Source organism: Taudactylus pleione, unplaced genomic scaffold, assembly GCF_031769625.1.
Source record: "Taudactylus pleione unplaced genomic scaffold, aTauple2 ptg000778l, whole genome shotgun sequence".
Classification (NCBI taxonomy): Eukaryota; Metazoa; Chordata; class Amphibia; order Anura; family Myobatrachidae; genus Taudactylus; species Taudactylus pleione.
The window spans coordinates 179,675-200,802 of record NW_028285180.1 but is presented as its reverse complement, the minus strand read 5'-3'; the positions used below and the strand labels follow the sequence as shown (position 1 = coordinate 200,802).

General features: G+C 44.5%; 2 pseudogenes; both read right to left on the bottom strand.

The window, feature by feature from the left end:
* Positions 1-19,115: 19,115 nt before the first annotated feature.
* On the bottom strand, positions 19,116-19,918 carry LOC148475105 (Y-box-binding protein 1 pseudogene; annotated as a pseudogene).
* Positions 19,919-20,066: 148 nt separating this feature from the next.
* Positions 20,067-20,909, bottom strand: LOC148475104 (uncharacterized; annotated as a pseudogene).
* Positions 20,910-21,128: the final 219 nt, after the last annotated feature.

The following is a 21,128-nucleotide window of genomic DNA, read 5'->3' as shown; positions in this document are numbered from 1 at the left end:
CACTAGGAACAAGTGGTTCTTGATCTTTCCCTATTTTATTTTTATCAAACAAATTTTTGTCCTCCATCTATGTGGCTATCAGCCTAGGGTCGGGGTACCCTGGAAAGGGAGACCTCTTTATTGGAGGAGTCTCCAACTCCCCAGGGATCCCTGGCCTGGGCTGACTAGCGGTCAGGGCTGATGCTGCGGCTGGGGGCCCGGTGATAGGGCTCCCCTGGCTGTGGCATCAGTCCCCCATTAGAAAGGGTCCTGGGCTGGTTCTGTGGATTACAGGGAGACCATACGCAATTTTTTCCCTGTAACTGCAGAACCAGCACTGATTCCCATAGCCCAGTGCTGGTTGTTCTAAGTACAGGGAGACCCTACGCAATTTTTTCCCTGTACTTAGTCAACGAGAACTGGGTTTGAACAGTCCGGGGCTGGTTCTGTTTTTGGGGGGGGGTACCTCACATCATAATTTTTTTTTTAACATTGAACTCTATATTTGCTTTTTACAGTTAGATACATGCAGGCATCTCACTGATGTCTGCATGTATCTGTGTGATAATGAACTGCTCATGCTGAAAGTGAAAGCATGAAGCAGTTCAATGCAGTCGGTGATTTGCCGTTCGATTTATACATGAACATGTCAAATCGAACAGCAAATCACTGTTCAAAACCGACTCAAATCGAATTTGTTTTGCAGATCGCAGAACAAATCGAACATTAGTAAAACTTGCAAAATCACTGGCTTTTCAAAATTCAAAGAGTCGGTTTGAGAAGAGCTAAATCGGTCTTCAAATCAACCTTTGATAAATTTACCCCCTAGTCCACTGGGTGAATACAGTCATGCTAAGCATATGAAGATTGTATTTATAACACAAACTTACTTTATTTATCTTGTATAGCTCTACACTTTATATGATCTCCATAATATTCCAGTACATCCCATACTCCGGTTCTATCTGAGGTCATGCTGAAAACCTATGTTCATCTCGTTCCCTCCAGAATACCTCTAAGGGGCATATACAACTAGGTGCAGGGTTTACCTCACAGGATAAAGCTCCAGGTTCCACACCCATAGGTATTTGCTATTTTCCCAGTGTGGTAGACTCTATGGGTTTTCCCACATGTTAAATCCAAGAGGGTGCATGTTAATGCAGATTTTCCTTGCAGCTCCAAGGCTGTGAGGTAAAGTGCACCCTCGGTGCTTAATGTGTGCGGGATACAGGCAGGGGCATAGGGAGGGTGGTTCCACCAGAGCGCGAGCACCAGGCACCTTAGTTGCCAGAGGGTGCCCTGAAGTCGGACTCCGGAAGCAGCTGTCAAGTAGCTGACAGCCCGCCGGGTCCATGTCCAGCCTACCAGGTGCTGTGGATATAGAGCAGCAGCATCCTGTCCTGTCTTCCTGCTGCTCTAGTGAGACTCCGTGGTCAGAGGAGCTTGTGCTGAGCCATGATTGGTGGAGTTCAGCAGATGTTTATCTGACCCCAGCTGAGGGCGAGGCTACAGCAGAATGACAATGAGGAAGAAGCTGCAGGGTCCACATTAAGGTGAGAGAGGTTATACCCCAGTTATGTCTATCATCCTCCCTGCCTGTATGTGTAACCCTTCATGTCTGTACATCTGTATGGATTCTCGCGGGTTTTGGATTCTATAAAAGGTCCCCGCGTCGGTGCCAGTTTTCACTCCGGCTGTGGACAGTAAAGAGGGAGGATGGGAGTTGTGCTGCTGGTGTCCATAGCGGCTGTGTCCACTCCAAAGTTCAAAGGGGCCGGCTGGGCTGTGTTGTGCAGTGTCCTATAAAGGCTGTATTCCTAAAGGGGTGCTATAGTATTGTCCATAGGGGGTGCTCCTCCCCCCCCAAGTGCAAAATAAAATGTTTTTCTGTTTGTGTGCGCTGTAGCCGCACGTGCATCAACAAAGTAGCATCGCCACGTGTGCTCCTGTGTCATAATTAAAGGGCCGGCTGGCTCGTCTGTTGAAGGGCGGTGTAACCCCCAAAGTGCCGGGAAAAAAAATATATTTTTGTGTGCGCCTTAGCCGCACGTATATCAATATCACATAGATGGAGGACAAAAATTTGTTTGATAAAAATAAAATAGGGAAAGATCAAGAACCACTTCCTCCTAGTGCTGAAGCTGCTGCCACTAGTCATGACAGACGATAAAATGGCATCAACGTCGTCTGCCAAGGCCAATGTCATAGTAGAGGGCATATAAAGTCCCAAATGACAAAGTTCAGGAAAATTACCTTAAAAAATTCAAATCGTCTAAGGAGAAACGTAAACTTGCCTATATGCCATTTATGACACTGAGTGGCAAGGAATGGCTAAGGTCCCCCCTATGTTCATGACTAGTGGTTCAGCTTCACATGACGATGGATGCCCTCCTCCCACTAGTAAAATGAAATGAGTTAAGCTGCCAAAAGCACAGCAAAGAACTGTGCATTCTAATTCTAAGAACTTAACCTATCATAAATCAACATGGATTGTCCAAGTGTGGAGACGGTTGCGATGCCTGACCTTCCCAACACTGGACGGGAAGAGGTGGCTCCTTCCACCATTTGCACGCCCTCTGCAAGTGCTGGAAGGAGCACCCACAGTCGACTCAGTCAGACTGGTTCAAATTGAAGATGTCACTGTTGAAGTACAACAGGATGAGGATATTGGTGTAACTGGCACTGAGGAGGAAGTTGATGAGGAGGATTCTGATGGTGAGGTGGTTTGTTTAAATCAGACACCGGGGGAGACAGTTGTTGTCTGTGGATGAAAATCCCATTATGGTCATGCCTGGGCAGAAGACCAAACATTCCACCTCTTTGGTCTAGAAATATTTCTATCCAAATCTGGACAACAACTGTCTTGCCATATGTAAAGGTGTAATAAGTAGGGGTAGGGACGTTGACCAGCTAGGAACATCCTCCCTTATTTGTCACCTGCAGCACATTCATAAACAGTTACTGTCAAGTTCATAAACTGTGGCTAAGACCGTAAGCAGTCCAGGAACACCTAAATCCCTTTGTCCTGTTGTATCCAAGCACCTGCAAAGCTCACTGTCAATTTCCTCCTCAGTCAGGATCGGAAGTAGTCCTGCAGGCCATGTCACTGGCATGACTGACTCTCTCCTATCTGGGCTTCCTCCGGAGGATCCTGCATTGCTACGCCTACTGCTTCCGCTGCTGCTGTGAGTCGTTCATCATCCCACAGAGTAGATAATGTATTGTAAAAATAGAATAATAAAAACATTGGCCCTGATTCAGAGCCGGACGCTCTGACCAGAGCGCTCGCTCTGAATCAGGGCCCACCTCCATTAATATGGAGCGTCCTCCTGGACGCTCGTATAGCTGTGGGTCACCACCCACAGCATATACGAGCGTGCAGGATGATGGTCGCGATGGTCTTGACCATCGCGACCATCGAAACTGCGAGCAGAAGCCTGCGGTTGAGTTTTTCAACCGTAAGGCCAGGAGTGATTTTGGCTCTATCAGAGCCAAAATCACTCCCACTGACATCACTAGTGATGTCAGTGGGGCAGCTTCAGACGGTAGGCGTTCCCTTGGGAACGCCTCCGTCTGGCAGGCACGCCCCCGGCATGCCCACCAAAGGGGGCGTGCTGTCAGTCAACATCGAAAGCACGCCCCCTTTGATGAGACACTCCGAGCGAAGGAAAGTCCTTCGCTCGTCGCGTCTTGCGCATGCGCACGACGGAGCTCCCTCCGTCGTGCGCATGCGCAGTGCAGACCATCGACCCACTTGCGAGCGGACAGCCGCTCGCGAGTGGGTTTGAATGAGGGCCATTGTCTTTACAGTAGAACTGCAGGTCCCAGCAAGCCTCCCCCGCATGCTGGTACTTGGAGAACCACAAGTACCAGCATCTGGGGCATTAAGGGCCCACTGGGACCTGTAAAGAAATGTTGAAAGAAACACACACACGCACACCTTACACAGTAGAAGTTTTATACATTCTTACATACACACTCACACATACTCACCTATATTACCTTAAGTGGTCCCCTTGTCCATTAGGCATCCAAGGTGTTAAAACAACAAATCGATAAGCCCGACCCTCGCACTAAGCAATAATCATCCTAACCAGGATGATTATTACTTCCCGAATGAAGCGCTCAGATGTGGCTGAAGCATGAAGCAGGTCTATTCCTTTGGTGATTTGAATTTTGATTTGAAGTCCGATTTTGAGGTAGATTTCAAATCGAATGATAATTAATAATTGTTTTGTGTGTGTTGGGCTATGTAAAAGTACCAATGTTTTTTCGATGTTCGATTTCAGGTTGATTTGACACAATTTTGCTTTGACATTCGATTTTACATTCGATTTAGCTTTTAGTAAATACCCAAAATTAAACTCGAATACAAATTGAATGAAAATCACACCTCACATCACTCAAAATGCCAAATCAACCTTTAGTAAGTATACCCTTAGGGGTAAACTTACATTTACTAAACTGCTGGTTTTTAAAAGTGGAGATGTTGCCCATAGCAACCAATAAGATTCTAGCTATTATCTTCTAGAAGGTGCTAGATAAATGTTAATTAGAATCCAATTGGTTGCTATGAGCAACATCTCCACTTATAAAAGCTCTCATTTTAGTAAATATACCCCAAGTACTTGGTAGAACCACCTTTTACTGCAATAACAGCTCCAAGTCTGTTGGAGTAAGTGTCTACCATGTTTGCACACAGTTTGGGAGTGATTTTTGCCCATTTATCCTAGCAAAGTTACTCCAGGTTATTCGGATGATGCTTGTGAACTGCAATTTAAAATAGTGCCACAGGTCACATTATTGTCTAGAATAACCTGTGTCTCATTTGTAATATTGTCCAATCTGTTGACTTTTTAGGGGGTTGTATACTTTAGCAAGCCACTGCTTATTATATTTTTGTTTAACTTTATTCAGTGCTTGGTCCAGGATCAGTGGTAGAACAAGGGAGCTGCATATGGGGTACCATCTGTCAGGCCTGGCAGAGGGGGGGCACCACTGGTCTGAGCAATGTCTAGTGCTAGGATCAAGTGTTGATCCCAGAACTGGAAGTCCTATAGTCTGGTGAGTTGTGTTCTCCGCGGGACACATCTCACCAGACTGTTCCCAGTGGCAGGTGACTTTGATGCCAGCTGCACCTCGCGACTGGCCAGCTGCTAACCAATTAGGTCTTGTAGACCGGCAGCCAATAGAAAGCGCCTGCTGCAAGACAATTGTGACCATCCATGTCATGGCTGGCTCTGCCCATTTCTTCTGACATCAGATGCAACTGGGCAGAAAAATCAGTTCAGCGGAGGATGGTGACAATACAGGAAAAAGTCTGGCAGCCATGGATGAAGCCAGAAGACATGGGGCTCAAGACAGAAGAGCTCTGGTGGAGCTGCTGCTGGCAAGGACAAGCCAGTGGCAGAATAATGCAGCTGAGGACCACACAGGTAGGCTACCATTAATCCCTCCCTAGATCACCAGGTTGTCGGGCACTAGGCCCATTGGGTAATTAGGCCTATGACACTGATAGGGTGGGCACAGTTTATTCCCTTGCCTTGGGTATCAAACCCCATAGTTACGCCCCTGTCCAGGATGTATATATCTATTCCATCCTATTAACATTGCTAGTGTTAATAAGATGGAATAGATATAGACGTCCTAGACCAAGCACTATATCAAGTCAAGCAAAAATACAAATTTATCCAGTACTCCTTTACGGTAAAATATAACACAAATTTGGATAAAATGTTACTTGAAACAATTATTAATAATATTATTGAGGGGGGGGGCTTACGGTCATTATTTCCTCTTTGGTCTTTACTGAACTAGCACTCCATCTGCCAATTATTTCGGGAATTCAATTACCCACTGTAAATTACCGCAGGTAATAATGGAAGGTAGCCTCTGGTTTTAAACACTGGTGCTATTTCATTATCCTCCGGAATTCGCCAGATAGCCTTATTAACACACGTTAAACATGTGCGTTCACACAGGATCCATGATACATTTGCGGACCTCTGTGTTAACTGGCAGTAATCACCCGATAACTGCTCAGTTAATGGGAAATTATTTTCAGGTCTCGGGAGACCAAAATAGAAATCCCAGATAAGCGGGGCTAAATGAATATGGGCCGGTGATCAATTAGCACCCGTTCAGTTAATGGGGCTAATTGAATCCCGCCTGTAATCTTGTTTGTTTTACTCATTTACATTTAACAATAATATAGGACTTCACTACTACAGTGCAAACATCTGTGGTTTTCAATAAATAAGTCAATATAATTTATTTGCAGAATAATTATGTAATGATATATTTAAGTACAATGTAAAAAAATAACCTCGTTGTCTCACCTGTAATGGCCTACATTTAATGGAACCAATCAGGCAGGCCAGGAAAAAGAGTACACCATTTCCATCCATCTTGCTCTGTAGTGTCAGTTCTCTGTATCATGTTGTACTATACTTACATGCATACCTTATATTCAGGAGCACATTCTTAACCAATCAGCTACCAGAACAACATTCTATAGCAAATAGACATTTCCTAAGGGTGATTTGATAATGGTACAACAGAAAAAGACAATGGTTCACAGTTAAAACTTCCAGGTTTTAAGTGCTATTGTCTTGTCTAATTAGTAATTGAATCCTCTAATGCACAGGTTCTCAAACTCGGTCCTCAGGACCCCAAACAGTGCATGTTTTGCAGGTCTCCTCACATAATTACTAGTGAAACAGTTTGCTGCACCTGTGGATCTTTTAAAACGTGTCAGTGACTAATGAATACACCTGTGAACCTGCTGGGTGAACTGCAAAAAGTGAACTGTGTGGGGTCCTGAGCAGGGGCGCCGAGGGGGGGGGGGGAGCGGGTACAGATTACCAGGGCCCGGGCTTCCTGAGGGGCCCTCAGCGTGTGCTGAGCTGCAGTGGAGACTGCTCGTGGCTGCCGAGCAGCAGCCACAGCAGTCTCCTATGCCTGTGGGGGGGGGAGCGATCACACTGATCGCACCCCCCCTGGCTTTGAGCAGGGCTGAGGGGACCCAGAGCGCCCCCCTCCCCAGCTGCAAATCTTTTTTTTTTATTTATTTATGTTCGGGAAGGGGGCGTGGTCACGCCTCCCACGATTAGGCCACGCCCCCTATTACCCGGGCCCGCCGCGGCTCTCAGCGGGCCTGGTCCTGAGGACAGAGTTTAAGAACCACTGCTCTAATGAATGCAGAAATTACCCTTTCCTATGTATAAATCACCAAGTAATTCAAAGGGACATATAGACAACAAACTATTGCATAGAAGCGAATCTCTAAATCGCAGCATCAGCATTAAGTGGTCCTGTGTTTGTGCTCCATTAAAAATCAAGCGTATGCAAAAAAAAAAAAATAACACATCACCTCTAGCAGGACTACATTGTCCATGTGCAATCTCAAGATATAGTAGTCTTGGTCAGAATTGTAAACCTGGTGTCTTTAAGCTGTGTGCAAGCAATGGGTGTTGCCCCAAAAGAGACTTCTAATTAAAGCCTAATGATGCAAACACAATATACATACACAGATGATACTGAGCTGTTTATATAGATATACACCCCCCAATAAGGTGCATTATAAGGGCCTGATTCAGACCCGGACGCAAGTGGCCGATCGTACGTTCGGCGTATGTGCCGAAATATGTAAATTTAAGCGCTCGCACGTAATTTCGAACGCACCTAAAATTCCACCCCAAAGTCTACCGACCCCTCCTCTAGCTAACGAGCGAGCCAAATAGCGAGCGTACATCCACAATGTGGCTTGCAGGGAACGCACGCACAAGTACAAACCGGAAGTGGGCCTGTCAGATTCCGATTACCTGCTCGTTTATTCTGCCTACCTCCTTCAATCGTATCATGCCAATCAATATATCAATTAGCTTAATTGCTCTTCACATGTGTTCGTTTTTTTGTTTTTTTTAATTGCAATAAACTTTACTCTTGTCCGTGTTTGTGTTTACCCGCAGAATACGTACGGTTTAAACAATAGCTTTCTTTTGCCAAAATACATGTTTGAGCCAATTATCCATTTGTTTTCCGTGTTTTTACCCACGCATATTTTACTGGGTTGATTTATTTATTTAAATTAGTTTACGCATGTCACTGCATCAAGCCTATCATAACTCACAATAGATTTTTGGCCCTGTCGAACACATGACTCATACACTAACCAATAGAATGGTTCCTGTTAATTTCCCAACTACATTAGCCAATCAAAATTATTTTCTGGTCTTTATTAAAACTGTTTTATGAAAAATACACCATTGCCATCATGAGAGCCTCTGCATTCACCAAGCGAGAGCTTCTGGTTTTAACAGAGGTGATGGACAGGCGGATCACCAGCCTCCCCCCATCAGCAATCGTGAAAAGCGTGCCGCCTATGCGGAGGTTCGCGGACGCCTGCGTTCCTTCGGCTAACGCCGACAGATCGGCCAGCTGGAGCGCAGGTGGTCCGACATTCAACGGTGGACGCCCCGCTTGCTGGCATGCTTTCGCATGCGTATAGCGGAAAGTACGTTTTTTTATCTTTGGTTTTCATGTTTATCTTTGTGGCCCTATCTGCGTGTGCATGTTTTCTTGTATGGCCTGTTTATTCTTTGCACTCATATCTGTGTGTGCATGTTTTCTTGTATGGCCTGTTTTTTCTTGGCACTCATATCTGCGTGTGCATGTTTTCTGGTTTGGCCTGTTTTTTCTTGGCACTCATATCTGCGTGTGCATGTTTTCTGGTTTGGCCTGTTTTTTCTTTGCACTCATATCTGCGTGTGCATGTTTTCTGGTTTGGCCTGTTTATTCTTTGCACTCATATCTGCGTGTGCATGTTTTCTTGTATGGCCTGTTTTTTCTTGGCACTCATATCTGCGTGTGCATGTTTTCTGGTTTGGCCTGTTTATTCTTTGCACTCATATCTGCGTGTGCATGTTTTCTTGTATGGCCTGTTTTTTCTTGGCACTCATATCTGCGTGTGCATGTTTTCTGGTTTGGCCTGTTTTTTCTTTGCACTCATATCTGCGTGTGCATGTTTTCTGGTTTGGCCTGTTTTTTCTTTGCACTCATATCTGCGTGTGCATGTTTTCTGGTTTGGCCTGTTTTTTCTTGGCACTCATATCTGCGTGTGCATGTTTTCTGGTTTGGCCTGTTTTTTCTTTACACTCATATCTGCGTGTGCATGTTTTCTGGTTTGGCCTGTTTTTTCTTTGCACTCATATCTGCGTGTGCATGTTTTCTGGTTTGGCCTGTTTTTTCTTTGCACTCATATCTGCGTGTGCATGTTTTCTGGTTTGGCCTGTTTTTTCTTTGCACTCATCTGCGTGTGCATGTTTTCTGGTTTGGCCTGTTTTTTCTTTGCACTCATATCTGCGTGTGCATGTTTTCTGGTTTGGCCTGTTTATTCTTTGCACTCATATCTGCGTGTGCATGTTTTCTTGTATGGCCTGTTTATTCTTGGCACTCATATCTGCGTGTGCATGTTTTCTGGTTTGGCCTGTTTATTCTTTGCACTCATATCTGCATGTGCATGTTTTCATTATTTTGGGTTAAACAATTAGCGTTTAACAAGGTGATGTTCGAAACTAACCTCAATTTGTTTTCCATCATTTAGGGGCCGAGCGAAGACTACGGCGTCATCGCCGGCAAAGACGGCGCTCTCGTCCCCTCTCCCCAACCCCCAGCCAAACCTCCTCTCCCCAAAATACCCAAAATTCCCCCTCCTCCCCAGACCCTGTCGCCCATCCCTCTTTGCTATTTCCCCTCCATCCCAATTCCCCCTCCCCTCAACCCACCTCTCTCTTGACCACCCCATCTCCTGAATCGGTGATAACCCCTCCCACCTCCTTGGGAAATTTGACCACCTCCGAGGAGGACGAGGGAGTGGTTTCGGGGCCAGCCGTCATTCATAACGGTATGTTTCCCTTTTATCCTTTTTTGTGGTTGAAAATGTGTTGATCTAATCCTTTGTCTGTGCCTTTTTCTTTTTTTTTTGTTTTCAAAAAGTTTGGTTATATATCTGTTTGTATTTACATTTCACAGCTGATTTCCCCATACACATATCCCACATGGCAAAACAGTCAAACGTGTATGTCTGGCTTACGGTTGCTATGTTTTTATGGTTTTTTGTTTGTACATTTTTTGGGGGTTCTGGGTTTTTGTTAAAATGTGGTTTTTGCAATACTATTGTCACTTTTTGATAACTGTCTTTTGCTTGTGTTTTTTTTGAGATTCATAAATTATGGATTCATTGTACTAAGCAACACAATTTTCTAACCCACAGAGGACCAGAGGCGTTTGGCGGACCTAGCCGGGTGCGTCCAAGTTATGCGGGGGCACGTGATCGGCCTGCTGGTGGTCCTGGATCGTATGGCAGGGATCCTGCGTCCCTAATTTTTTTGTTTTACCCTCAAATTATTTTTCTAAAATAAACAGTTACATTTTGATTTCAGTCTCATTCCTTGTCTCAAAATCTTAGATTGTTTAAACTTACATAAGTAGACTCTTGCAGCAAGTATTTGCAACTAATGTCACTAAGATTGTGTTATGTTGTTTTTTTAAAGCAGGCACATGAAACAGCTAACACTAACAATAGGTTTAGCGAGTTTCTTTTTTTTTTTTTTTTAAATAAAAATTTACATGTTACAATTTTGTGGGAAACCTGCTTAGGCCGAGATTCCAAAGCATACTGATTCTACATAATACCTTTTGGTGTTGGTTTTGACCCACAAAGCATAGTTAAATAATGTGCAAATTGCCACATTACAGGATTAACCCTTAAGCAAATTTAACGTGGGTGAACCTGCTTACACTTGCTTGTAATGTACAATAAATTTTTTGGGATTCCAAAAACAAAAAAATTGTTCACCACATAAAAAAAAAACAAAGTGTTGGTTCAAAAACAATACACACAGTGATAACAAAATGTAAAAACCAGCAAACACCATAATAAAAAATACAATAAAAATCAAGAACTGGTTGACGAATGAGCATGCCAACATGATTCCACAAATGTTGCATTTCCAAATTGGGTCCAGAATATATATCCAATGTGTCCCCATGAAGTAATTTTTTGGGAGCAGGAAGTAGTCATCGTTTCAGTCCAAAAGATTATGAAATAAAACACAAGATGGGAAATAAAAAACCAATTAATTTGATGGTCCAAAAAATTCCTTACGACATTGTGTCAAATAACTTCTTTTGTGCCAATAATTACCTAAAATATCTGGCCACCACATCATCGCGTATGCCCCCCCACATACTGACCTCCGACCAACCTCGGGGGGGCCATCCTCAGGCAAGGCATCCTCTGGCTGCATTGGGACACCACTCCTTATGGCGATGTTGTGAAATATCCCACACAGGACCACAATTTTCTAAACCATATCCGGCAAATACATGAGCTCGCCACCAGAGCGGTGGAGGCATCTGAATCGGCCTTTTAAAAGGCCGATACAGCGCTCCACCACTTGCCTGGTGGCTGTAAGTGCGGAATTAAAATTACTTTGTGGCCCTGGTGTGGGAGCCACATAAGGAGTGAGCAGCCAGGGCATGCAAGGATAGCCACTGTCTCCTGTGAAAAAGAAGTGACAACATCAGGAACACTGTGTATCAAGCTTAGCATTGGTATGTACTAAAGGTCTCCACTTACCCAGAAGCCACGCATCACCAGCTTGTAGGTTGTCTAATTTTTGCCATATCCCTGATTGCCGGATGGCGAATGAGTCATGTGCACTCCCGAGTAATTTTGCATTCAGGGAGTGATAGTGTTTGTGGTTCCTAAAAATGGCCTCCAGCCGTGCTGGAGGCTGAAGTGGTATGTGAGTACCATCCACAACCCCTATGATGTGTGGGAAGCCAGCTATTTGGTAAAAATTGGCCTTGGCCACACTAAGGGCACCCATATCCAAAGGCATTTTAATAAAATGATGGAGGTGCTTGAAAAGGGCCTCCATCACTGCCCTCAGGATCCTGGAAAAGGAGGATTGGGATATTCCCGCAACTATTCCCACCGTGGTTTGAAAGGATCCTGAGGCACAGAAATGTAACACCGCCATAAATTGCGTAAGTGGTGGTATTGCTGTAGGACTGTCAATTTGCCGCTCAAGATCACTCTCTATTAATGAGAGAGTGTCTATGATGATTTGGGGCGGAAGACAGTAGCGCCTTAACACCTCATCATCGGGCATTCCAAAAAGGGTGACACGTGTTCTATATATCTGGGGCCTTGCACGCCTACGATGCCTACGCCTGGGACGAGATTGAGGTTGGTCGGCTTCCGGGAGCATGGCCACAACAATCCGACCAAGATCAACCTGAAATGGCAAGAATTGAATTTAAGGTTTGTTTGCCCCAAAAAAGAACGAAAAATACTTATCTTTACGATACAATCCAATGATGCTTACATGCCGGGGTATTGTCATGATTTACAAAGCCTAAAAATCAAAATACCAGAACAAGGACAAAATGTTTGGTGGCCATTTAGGATTCTTAATTGGGTAAAAGACAAAACATAAAAGGGGATAAACACACATTTCTCCAAAGAGCAAACCGACAGTGCGCAGACTTCCACAATTTGGGGCCCAAACAACAACCAAGATTGGGAAGGGTAAATATCACCCAATTTAACTACAGAAAATAAGCAGACAAAAATGCGCTAATTAGTTCGCAATTTAACTACAGAAAATAAGCAGACAAAAATGCGCTAATTAGTTCGCAATTTAACTACAGAAAATAAGCAGACAAAAATGCGCTAATTAGTTCGCAATTTAACTTGAGAAAATAAGCAGACAAAAATGCGCTAATTAGTTCGCAATTTAACTACAGAAAATAAGCAGACAAAAATGCGCTAATTAGTTCAGACATTTAGGAAACACAAAAACAAAGAAAAAACTGTAAGGTCCACAAAAGATGCGTAAAATAAGACATGAACATTTAACAAACAAGTGAAAATCCAAACTTACCAATACAGGATATAGAAGTCACCGAACAAAAAGGTCGTTGGGGCAGAGCCAAAAGAAACCTACAAAAGGAGAATTTGTATAAATTTTTGGAGCCAAAAAAAAAAAAAAAAGAAGGATAGCCAAATTTAACAAAATGAAGACGGAAAAAAACTTACCAAAAAAATACACCACAACTAAAAGAACCACACCAAAAAAAGCGAACGGAAAGATAAACACAAATAAAAAGCACTGAAAAAATCGCCAAACACCGCCAAATACAATTCCCGCCAACAATCCACTCCGACCAACGTAACCTCCAACAAACAACACCCGCCACCTAGACTCGAGACGGCCAAAGCCATAAATAGTGTTTCTTTTCCCGCTCAAATTAAGGAGGGATCATAGGAACGCACAATCAATGATGCGGACGAATAATAAGGACGCATGTATAAATACGTCATGACCAAAAAAAAACGGTCTGGTGTATTTCTTGTTTTGGTATGAGAAATGGCTACAGACCAGCCAAACAATGGCCAAGAGGCGGCCGGTAAGTTTTTCTGGCATTTCCAAACATGGATTATTTTGAGGCAGAATATAGTGAAAGTTGGCCAGCTAAAATTTCACAATTTTATTGAAAATAGGTGTGGAGGATGACATGGAAGAGGCTGCTGGGCCCAGTATTCCGGGCAAAGCAGGGAAAAAGAAAAGGCAGCCACAATTCACAAGAAAGGAGATGGAGGTTTTGGTTCAGAAGTGTGTGGACATCCTGCCACAGGCAGACAGCAATATGGGTGCAAGCCAGAAGTGGAGAATGTGGGAGGAGATAGCCAGTGCTGTCAATAGGGTGGGTGATTATGTCCGTCTAGCCCGGGATGTCAAACGGCGGTAAGTAAAAACTTGACCACCCAAAAAAACAGGGTGAAATAATGCAGGAATAATGGCTACTTTTTCACCCACAGATGGCAAGAATATCGCCTGAAACAAAAAATGGCTGACAGGGCTAGGCATGCAAGGGGGACAGGTGGGGGTCCCACCCCTGTGTCATTGGAGTTTAATGATTTGGAAGAGCTGGCACAGGGGTGTGTGCAGGATGTGGAGGTGTTTGGCGTGTCCAACATGGATACGGACATGCCAGACTTTGCGGCTCCTCATGTTGTCCCAGGTAAATGTTGTGATGTAACCAACTCTGAAATGTTAATGTGACAATATGTAGATTGTAATGTTCCTCTTTTCTCTTTTTTCTCACAGAGACACAGGCGGATGAGTCTGCTCCAGAGGGGAGCCTTGGCCGCAGAATTTCTGCTGGCTCTGCAGGGGAGGAACCAGTACATCCGGCTGAGGACCCTGCAGAAGCCAGTCCTGGGCAATCCCCCTCGCAGGCAGTGGCACTCCTCACAGAACTCAATTTTAAATCGGATTCCCATACGGAGATTCTGCAGAGGATGGACGCCAGTCTGCTACGGGTGGCTGAGGCCCTGGAGCAAAATGCGGCGGCCAACGTGACCATTGGTCAGGCCCTGGCTGAAAATACCAGGGCCAACATCAGAATCGCCAATGCCCTGGAGCAGCTCGTTCGCCAGCACATGGTGGAGCCGACCTCCCTTCCTGCCGGAACATCAGGATCCTCCACCTCTGGCACAACAACAGCCATTCCTCCAAATGTGCCTAGCCCTGTGCCTAGTCCAGAGGCCACAACATCTGCCTCTGGACAGGCCAGCCAGAGGACATCCCGGAGCCGGTCTGGTGCCCACCCTACCCCAGCCAAACGGGGAAAGAAACGATGACAGCACTGGCTACTTTGCCCACACTCCTTCTGTGCTTGCCCCATATTCCTTTCTGGCCAAAACTTCCCTCTCCTTTTTTGTGAATTGTTTTTTTTAATTTTGTCTTTTTTATTCAAAAAATATCATTTTATAAAAAATAATGTTCCAAATATTAGTGGGTAACAATGACCCCAAAAATGTACGTGACAATGCACATGATTTGTTTTAAAATGTGTTTTGAAAATAAAACCTACAAATTGTTCTCAACTGTATTGTGACATTAATTGAAAATTGGTTTATAGTTAATTCTGTCCCACAAGGAAAAAACGAAATCTGAGTTTGGGACTTTCCAAAAATCAAGGGTTAAAACAAAATGTTACTTTAAGGAACACTTTGGAAAAAAAAAAAAAAAAGAAGCAGCCTAATGCAAAAGGTTACAATACACACAAACATGATTACAATATTGTTACAAAATGCAAAAATACTAACCAAATTGTAAAATACATTCCTACAAAAAAACGCTAATTGATTGTGTAATCCTGAAATTAGCAGCCGAGATTTTCAGCTGCGTACGGTTTTGTGCTATTCCAAAGGAAAAAAAAAAAAAAAAACATTACAAGCTGGTTTTCAATCCAAAGTTGATTGTTTATCTGACAAGCCGTGATAAATCGATGAAACATCGAGGAGGCCCGAGCCAAAGGACAAGGCCATCGCCATTGTGGTCGAGTAATCCAGACCCTAAGCTGTGCGAGCAGTTTGAACGGAAAGAGGATCAGCCAGTGACGTATGAGTTGGTACGAACACATTGGACGTTCGCATGAGCTAATTTATGTACGCCCCAAAAACGCCTCGCCACGCCTGCGTTTTTCCATCTCCACCCCCGTCAACGCCCAAAAACAGCCTGTTCTGTCCATCACATTTGACATGTCACTTCCTGTTCGCAAATTGCCGAACGAGTGAAAAAAAGCTCGCAATCTGCCGTACGCACATGCGCAGTGTTACACCGACGCATGCGCGGTTTCTCAACATCGGAACGCAACGAGCGTACTGCTGTTAACGAGCGGCTCTGAATGAGGGCCTAAATCTCCTCTATTCAGGAATTAATTTAAGTTGCATAGCAATGACAAATATAGCTAATCTATGTATTAGTAATTATATAAATATCTGAATCATACTATAGCAAGGATACAATAATCCCCACAGGGAATAGCTATTAAAGTATAACTACTTAAGTGATCAAGTTCCATATGACACAATGGGGTAGATGTATTATAGCGGCACTTAACGTGCGGCTATAACTCTTCCCGCTTTGCCTCTTTACCGAGGCGAAGCAGGAAGCACTATCGATGAGATGTATAAACATCTCATCGGCCGGAGAGGGGGAGCGTTAACTCCCCCCACCGGCGCTACCCGCTAGAGAGCACAGCGCATCAGCCTAGTGCTGATGCGCTGTGTCTCTTCCCGGCCGGCTCCACTGAGCATGCGCGGGATCTCGCAAGTATCGCGAGATCCCCGCGTGCAGCCTGGAGCCGGCAGCCACCACAGCAGGGACATCGCTGTCCCTGCTGTGGGGATAGGCTAGCGCCAGGCTGTAGCTGTCGATAACGACAGCTACAGCCGGCCGAACGGTCAGACGATCTGACCGTTCGTACATAGCCCAGGCTATCGGCGCTGCTATCTTGTAGATAGCCGCGCCGATAATGACAGGGGCGCATAGCGCCCCTGTCATTTACCGCCCAGACCCCCGATCATACATCGGGGAGAAGTGGTATCAGCGCACATAACGTGCGCTGATACCGTTTCTGGGCTTCGTACATCTACCCCATAGTCCATATAGGTACAGTACAGAAAAAACAGTCAATTTGATATTACTAAGTAACCTTCATGCACATACATATAACATAAATAAGTGCAATAACTGGAATTAGCATAAGAAGTCCATACCTTGCTGTTAAGCACAAACATATTCCACAGACAGTCACTGCTCTCTAATACCCCTTTTACACCGGAGCTAAAACCTCGAGTGACCCGGCAATCAAACCCAGGTTACTAGCAGGGTTTAACACGGGCGTAGCCCGTGAAACCCTGCTATGAGAACAGCGCACTCCGGGTCACGATGACCTGGAGTGCGCTGCTAGCCGGCCGATTGGTCCGGCTTCAGTGGCGCTTGGAGATGACGTCATCTCCAAGCGACCACTTTCACTCCGCAAAAGCCGGGTCTATGCAGACCCAACTGCAGTGAGAGCGGCTCTGACTCCGGAATATCCCGAGTCGGCGCCGGCAAAATTCCGGGTCTGATCCGGATAGGAACTTTGTTCCAACTCCGGGTCAGACCCGGAATTTGAGGTGGAAAAAGGGGTATAATGGAGGTAATGAATGCTGGTTGCTGCTAGCCCCAATTTAAGCCCAGATACTGGTGACATTACTTCCTCCAATTAGCGAACTACACTAACACATGCCTCATCTATATGGAAAATGCCTCAAATGCATACAGCACTTACCTACCTAATCCACGACAGTTGTCTGATCCTATGTGCCCCCTGCTCACTGGGAGCATATCTACCTATACCTGCCCACAGATAACAGAGTGCTAGCTGGAGCTATGAAAGAAGATTCATTAAAAAATTCCTAACACCTAAACAAATAACTTTATTGTGGGAAAGGAAATACTTCCCTTAATATACCACTTACTAAATCTAACTTGTAACATACAGATGTGCCCAGCTGGTTTGCTGCTCATGGCATGGAGTTCAGGCCTCGGAGTCGTGCCAAGGAGTGGCGCAAGTGTGAAAATTCAACAGCACACTGTAGTAACACAGACAACTGGGCATGCGCAGTGATCATCTTCCATACGCCATGGCATAGCGATCCATGGCGTATGGCTTGGCTCCACTGGGCATGTGCCACAGGTTCCATTTTCATTGTAACCCCTCCACTGGGCATGCACCAGAAATCCCATTTCAACCCCTCCACTGGGCATGCGCCAGAGATCCCATTTGTAACCCCTCGGAGCTGGCTGACAGACACCACAGCGCCAACCATGCTAACATTGATGCAAAATGCAAAAAGGGGCGAGCTGTCAATCAACATCGACAGCCACCCCTTTTGTAGTGAGCTCCGGAGCAAGAGAGTTTCTCTCTCTCTCCGGGGCTTGCGCACGTGCAGTGCGGCCGCTGTGCGTGTGCGCAGGGCTACCCATCGACCCAGTTGCGAGCACATCGGTGCTTGCAACCGGGTCTGAATGACCCCCAGAGCCCACTACCAGTTGCTGGTCATGAGAAATCACTATAGTGTCCAAGTCTGGGACAGCGCCGACATTGACGCAAGTTTGTGCTCTAAGGTATAGTATGTATCAAAAATCCCACTTTCACTGTGTTTGACTCCCAAAGCACTGTGCATGCGCTCCACATGTACTGTATTGAATACTGTAAGTGAAGATTTTAAAAATAATAATAAAAAAAACACCTATATTTTCAAGGTCTTGAACCCACGGGACAAGAAGAAGGGACAAGCAGTGAGACTAGGCATTAGACCGCTAGGCCACACGCTTCACCCATTACTACAGTACTGTAGTTTGTAAAGTAATGAAATCACTACAATGTCTAAGTCTGGGACAGTGCCGACAGTACTTACATTGGTGCAAGTGTGCAATTTCAACAGCACAGTCAGTGTGTAATACAGAGCTTAATGATTTCAAACTTTATTAAACATTCTTCTACCGCTTTATGATACATTCCTGATTCCATGTGGAAAACGCTGTAATACTGTATAGTGTACCAAATCACTGCTTCTATCAGCCAATCATTGGGCGGTGATACAGAACATGCATTGGAAATCAGATGCATGCGCTATGTAGTTTAGGAAAAGTGACACCTGGTGGGCAAAAAGTTGTATTACACGTTATGACTTTTTTCCAGCGCTATGCTACATTACGAAACTTTCTGTGTGGCGTGACTCACGGCGTGGTGTGTGGTGCGCCATGCGTGGCACGCTTCATAGCATATGGAGCAACAAACTAGCTGGGCACATATGTATTAGAGTGCTCCTTGTGTGAAATAAATAGAGTGTATGCAATACCCTAATATAGTGGGGTATTACATACTTCCCCACTGAAAATATGCGTGTCCTCACGCAACAAGAAACATTTAAAGTCCACAAGAGAACAGTCTCTTAAAATTTTTCTTGCAAGAAAAACTACTTATAACTGATATTTACAAGAACATTACCTATTTTAAACATTTAATCCCAGGCTAATGTCTATACTGAGGAAGCGAAGTACCTTTGTGTTTTCTTTCCCGACTTTCCCAGAACTCTCTGCATAATTAATGTTGTCTCACTAGAACTAATTTCAGTATATTCATGATCTGGGAATGTATATTCCGATGGTACAGACATTAAGGGCTCTTTTGCTATGTTATATGGTTCCTCAAAATCAATAAATTTAGACTTTAGCATTGAAGAAACTACGCAATTTGGTCAGGGGACCCCAACCTCTCTGCAATGGGTGAGTGCGAGTCTGGAATTTCTCTGTATTTTCTGTATGTATAGGTGCATTCAACTGTTGTGGACTGCAGGGGACCATATTGGAAGCAGTCATACACTTGTGGTTGACTCTGCAGTTGTGACTGTTTAGGAGATGTGTCAGAAACTGCAAGAATAGTCTGACCAACATCGGTATGTTTTGTTTTCCTCCAACTTGAATATCCATTCCCTCCAGCACTTTACCCTGCACTGGGACATTGGGATATTGTTCTCGGCATCTATATTGTCTCTTTGGATAGAATGGTGGATAGCGATGCCTTCGGTAAGGCAGTTGTTGATAAGCACCCTCTCTATCTGCTGCACTTTCAACTTTTTGTGGCTTCTCTCCACCTTCACTGCATCTATAGTTGTGCTGGCAGTTACAAGGAGGACATCTGTGATGTGGATAATGCCTATAATGGTTGCGACCTGCTGCATATTTGTTGCCTTGGACTGGAACACCACCAGGACCAGTTACATTATCAGCTTTGGCACCCTTCTCTCCAAGCACCAAATTAAACTTAACAATTTCTCCATCCCCCAAACTGCGATGGAATTTTCTTGGTTTGATCTTCTTAATCAGTAATGTACAAAAATATCGCTCTTGGTGTCATCTCGATTTATGAAGCTGTAACCACGTAGCACATGGAACCATACGACTTGACCTGAAATTTTCTTTGTATTGACTGGCAGAACAATGCCTGCACAGGATACACCAACCATTTTAACCTGATTCTGCAATACTGTGTTTGCACCTGCACCCTCATGTTGTTGTTCCTTCAAGGATGGACCTGTTGTCTTTATTCTTCTTGAGCACTTAGGAATATCCCATCTAGGGTTATTTTGCAATCTGCATTCAGATCGCCATTCTTTACATTTGGTTTACATTTGGTTTTAGTTCCTGACACACCTCGGCAAGACCTTGCATAAGCTCTGCTATTTGACCTTTTATTAATCTGATCGAATCGGGACAAGAGGGCACTTCTGGTGCTGGAGGGTCTTTCCTTCCCTTGTAACTAACATTGTAGGGATCTCTGACCTCTGAAGATTCTGCCGATATGGAACAGTCAACTTCAGAACTTTGATTCAGTCCCAGAATTTTCATAATAGTCTCTTTAAATTTGAGGAACGGACAATCTGGATTTTTAAATCTCCACATTTGCAATTGAGTGCGCACCACTTCCCCAAGAGCTCCCTCAATAAACAGGTTAGGTAATGGTTTATCCTCTTGCTGGATCTCTGGAGGGTAAAGGTTTTGTAATTCTTGGAGTGATTCCTGCAAACTAAGAGCAAATTCTCTTAAAGACTCGTGGGGCTGTTGCTTCCTTGCATAAAGGTGCCTCTTTAATTCGGATATGGTTCTTGAGTTGAAAATAGCGACTAGTTTTTCGAAGATATCTTCAACAGTTATCCGGTGTCTGTCAGGCCAAGATTTCACTTCACGTAAAGCGGTGCCTTTTAACTACCCAATTAGGATATCCACTTTCTGTGCATCACTGAGTGGGTATAGTCTGAACATCGATTGTAATTTGTACTTAAATTCCTGAAATGCACTGGTGACCGGTGTAAATGCATCTCCAGAGTAAGTCGGCAGATATGGGGCCCCAAAGTAGTATGGCATAGTAATTAGTGTTGCCGTAGACATAATGGAACTTCCTCTATTCAATCCGTCTCTTTGGCCTGTTTGGTTAACTGGTTGATCTTGCTGTGACATTTTTTGTTGCGTGGAGGGAAGCCACCTGCTTTTGACTCTGTAGTTGATCCTGTTCGCGGACGCCAAATGTAATACCCAAGTGTGTTTAGAATCTGTAGTATGGAATTTGTAAATGTTAAGTTGTTCCTGGTTTTCCTTCTTTCCTATGCCACAGCAGAGAGGCAGGTGGTCCCCATTCCCAACACAGCAATTGACACAGTGTAAAGTCACAATCGCTTT